Consider the following 4,694-nt stretch of genomic DNA (forward strand, 5'->3'; position numbering starts at 1 on the left):
TACACTTAAAAACTCCTACATGTTTATACGTTAGGCTCGGTTGGGAGACGGGGAGATAGGAAGATCAAAGAAAAAGGCGGGCATGAATTATCACGAAACTTCGAATTCACTTCTGTTCTAACCTGCCGCGACCAGAATATGTTGTGGCAATGGGGCCGCGAAGTGGCTCCAACGCAGTGTTGCATTAAAATTATTGAATTACACAGTTTCTCAGGAGTTTCTCAGTTTCTCAGGAAAACAGGGCGGGAGCGGTTGCGATAATCGTCTAAGAAGGGCCGCATGCGTGAATACTCAGTCAAGTATATTACGCAATAGTGTGCATTCCAACTGCAAAGGGAACAGGCGGTCCTGACTGTTTACGTTTCGATCCCCCCGAATCAAGTCTAGGGATATTTGAAAGCAACCCCAAAATCTGGAAATCTGAATATATGTATAGTGCTAAATAATAGTATATTACATCACAAGTAGGGTTAGATTGATCTTTATTGCGGGGAGGTCAATGTTCGCAGGATGAGCAGTAGAGCCATGATTACATGAAATACGATACTTTTATTTAAACCCAACATATATTATGAGCCTATAGAGCCCCTTGAAAAGTGAACGTCCGAAAGACCTTAACCGAAATAATACGAGAACTTTCTATGAAGTGAATGTTTTTTGATAACGCTGATGATCGCCGAGCGAACACTCTTCTATTTTGTTTTCTCCATATGTCAAATTCCTCGATTCCAGGTCATCTTTAACATTAGATTTCTGGGGTACTAAATTTTGCTTTGCTTCGTTTACTACGTCATTTATGTTAAGGGGTGGGATTTTGGTTGTTTTTGTCCATGATTTTAAGTGTAAGAAGATTTACAATTATAACACTTTGCGGAGGTGTTCCAGAAAATAGAAGGTTTAACGGATTCTATTATTATTTCTATTGTTTTTGATATTGTTGTAAATGAACAAATACGATTGATGTGCGTGCCATCAGTTTGAGCTGTGATTGGTAATTTCGTATAGTGCGTGTTTTGAAAGCAGTTCTTTTCGAGTATTGACACCGCGCCGCAGTTTGGCGTAACAGGAGCTACGGTTTACTCAGGCCTGAACAAACAAAAGCGGAGCGGGATCTAACAGGTTTGAATGGAGCCGTAAACAAGCAAAATTGTCGATTTTATGCCACCGAAAATCCCCAATTAATTAAAGAACAGCCTCTTTGCGACCAAAGAGTTACAGTTTGGTGCGGTGTTTGTGCGGATATGATCATCGGACCTTATTTCTTCGACAACGATGATGAAGCTACCATAACCGTCAATGCCGAGCGTTATCGAGCCATGATAATGGATTTTGAGATGCCCATTCTTCGTGAAAATGATATGGAAGGTTACTGTTTTCAGCAGAATAACGCCACATGCCACACAGCTGGAGAAACAATCAAGTTATTAAAATCATTGTTACCGGGACGACTCATATCGAAAAATGGCGATTATGACTGCCCACCCAGATCACCCGATTTAACGACACCAGATTTTTTTGTGGGGATATTTGAAATCTAAGGTATACGTCAACAAGCCAAGAACTCTTGCTCAATCAAAAGACAACGTACGACGTAAAATCGCTGCTATACCATCCGAAACATTGGTAGATGTGATGCAAAATGCCGAAAAACGAGCACATTTGGCCTTCAAGGTGAACGGTTGCCATTTACACGATATCATATTTAAAAATTAGTCGGGACAATCTCCTTCAACAGAAATAAATATTTATCTACTTGAACAAGAAAAAAATGTTTTTTGTTATGTTTTATTTCAGAAAGAAATGCTTCCACTTTAAACGCCCTACCCTGTATATTAGGGTGGTTAAAAAAGGCTTTTATTTTTTAGAGGGCTACGATCCCGCCAATTTCATTCCAAATCCGAAAAAAAAAATCCATAATTTTTTATTTTTTTATTTTTCGATTTTAACAAGTGTCGGTTTTTACTTGAAGTTTCACATGTAAAATGTATGGGAAAAATCACTTTTTTGAGTTTTTGGAATAATTTTTTAGCGTTTGAAAAAATGTGACGGGAAAGTATTGGGGCCTCTAGAGAATTATCCAACGAAGAATTTCATGTATCATATATACGGGTTTGACACCCCTAACACACCCCCATGGGTACCTGAAAACTACCCTTAAAACAAAAAATGTGAATTCTTCATGAAATCGACATTTTGAGCACTGTATTCTGGTCTTTAGAATTATTACTATTAGTATTCAATAATATTGATTCATTAATTTTCAATTGTTTAGACAAATGGAATTTGTTTAAATAATTTTTTTTTAAATTTGTTTTTCCTTAAAAATGATTACTATTGGTCTAGTGGAATATTTATCAGTAATATTTAAGTATTAATTTTTATTAAAATTTTTTTTTTAATAAAAGTAATCAAACAATCTTGATAAATATTCCAATAAAGAAATATTAATAATTTTTAATACAAAAATTATTTACAGAAATACCATTTGTTTAAACAATAGAAAATTCATGAACTAATGTTAATAAATATTCCACAAGACCAATAGTAATAATTTTAAGTAAAAAAAAGGAGAATACAGTGTTAAAAAGGTCGATTTCCTGAAAAAATGACATTTTTGGTTTTAAGGGTAGTTTTCAGGTACTCGTGGGGGTGTGTTAGAGGTGTCAAAACCATATGTCTGATAGATGTAATTCTTCGTTAGATAATTGTCTATTTGAGCACCTAACTTGTTCAATTGTCTAAATATAACTTTTAGTGACTTTTTTCAGATTGCTTATCTATTAATGAAGACTCACGAATTTTCTACACCATTAAGTTTGCATATCAAAATTTCCAAATTAATAATTTTACTTTATCATGAAATTTATTTCTAAATGCTTCTAAAGATTATTGACAGAAGAGAACATTCAAATAAAATGGTCAGGAATCACAAAGAAGTGGGCGAAGGAGCGTTTCAGTACAAAGCAGCGGAGGAGGCTGCTGAAACACTCGGACTTAACTTCAGTATTAGGGGTCAGAAAAATATATCAAATCTTATCTATGTCGAGTACTCACTCCTGAAAGCCCGGATTAATAAAGCACAAGAGAAAAACTTTCTTGAACAGCTCCTCGATAAGACATTCCCGATGATAGCTGCAGGGCGTGCCATGCATACCCTGAGCATTTAGCTCACATGCTATCTAGTTCTCCAACTCATGCAGGAACGACCTACATCCAAAGGCACAATGCGGCACTAAGAGTGCTTTATTACCATCTCTGTCACTCTTACGGCATTAACCTTAATATCGCTCCTCTAAATCTCCTAGGGAAATCGAGTCAATTGTCGGGAATGGTAAGTGCCGCATATACTGGAACTTTATATTTTCGACAATTGTTTCTGTTGCAAACTCGAGGCCAGGCATGGTTCTTCTTGATTTCGAGAAGCAAAACATTTTCGTTACCGAATTTTCAGCACAAGCTGACAAAAACATCCGGAATATTCTGTTAAACTAATCGTCCTTATCATCGCCGCTCTTAGAGGTTCCAAGCTTTCACTCGTTAATAGCCTGAAAAGCATCCTTGTGTGTCAACAGTATGCTAAAACACTTGCAGGAAAAATGCAGAAGGCGGTAGTCCTTGGATCACTCCGTGTTCTCAGGATGCACGAAACTTTTGCCGGATCGTTGTATTGATTCCGTTACAGACTGTAACCACCTACCTCACGGTCGTGAGACGTGTTGTGGCTGAAATTTTACCGCGATTTCGCTGGGAGCGGGTGCAATTTTTCAGATTAGCACCCGCTCCCGGCAAAATTCTGCGGTTGTCCTTATGACAAATTGTTTCTATTATAAATAAATATATATAATATTGTTTAATTTTATAATTATTTAATAATATAATAAGAAATTTTAAATATAATCATTACGTAAAACTTTAGTAATCAAAAACATAATAGCAAATCAATTCACACACGGGTACAAAACATGACCTTCAAGAAGATCTCATGCCGCTATACACTGCTAATATATTCAGTCTTAGTGTAAGTGTGAGAGCGAAGAATGGAAAGCAAGAGAGAGAGAGAGAGAAGGGGTGGCGTGAGGGAGAGAACTGGAAGCAGTGTGCAGTGCTAAATTGTCTGAAAGTTCGCTCCCTGGTAGTTGTCGATGTAAAGATTAAAAGTCTCCAAAAGCATTAAGTCCAGAAAATTCGAGTTTTCGAGATATAGCAGTTCGAAGTTAAGGCTTGTATGCATTATTACACCTACACAAGTGCACATATGTATGTATCATATATGCATGTGCATATATATATATACTACTCTATTCATTTGGAGTAGTTCCATGGACGAAGAACGAGCTCAGATCTCTTGATATCGGGACAAGGAAGGTTATGCACATGAACAAAAGAATGCATCTTAAGTCTTCCGTTCCGCGACTTTACATCTCACGCCGCCAAGGGGGTCGCGGAATATTGAGTTTTGAATGTCTTCACAACAGGATTATTCTGGGTACAGCACATAGAGTTGCAAATGGAAGAGACCCTCTTCTTAAAATGGTCAGGAATCACGAGGGAGTAGGCCAAGGAGTATTTCTGTACAAAGCAGCGGAGGAGGTTGCTGAAACACTCGGACTTGACTTCAGTATTAGGGGTGAGCAAAATGCACCAAATCTAATCCATCTCGAGTACTCACTCCTGAAAGCCCGGATTAAGAAAGC

General features: G+C 37.3%; 1 protein-coding gene across 3 annotated transcripts in view; it reads right to left on the reverse strand.

Annotated features, from left to right (window-relative positions):
- Nucleotides 1-4,694, reverse strand: part of LOC117172386 (vascular endothelial growth factor receptor 1) — a 170,861-nt gene that overhangs the window by 34,116 nt on the left and 132,051 nt on the right. The gene's annotated exons all lie outside the window — the stretch shown is intronic.

This window comes from Belonocnema kinseyi, chromosome 5, assembly GCF_010883055.1.
Source record: "Belonocnema kinseyi isolate 2016_QV_RU_SX_M_011 chromosome 5, B_treatae_v1, whole genome shotgun sequence".
Classification (NCBI taxonomy): Eukaryota; Metazoa; Arthropoda; class Insecta; order Hymenoptera; family Cynipidae; genus Belonocnema; species Belonocnema kinseyi.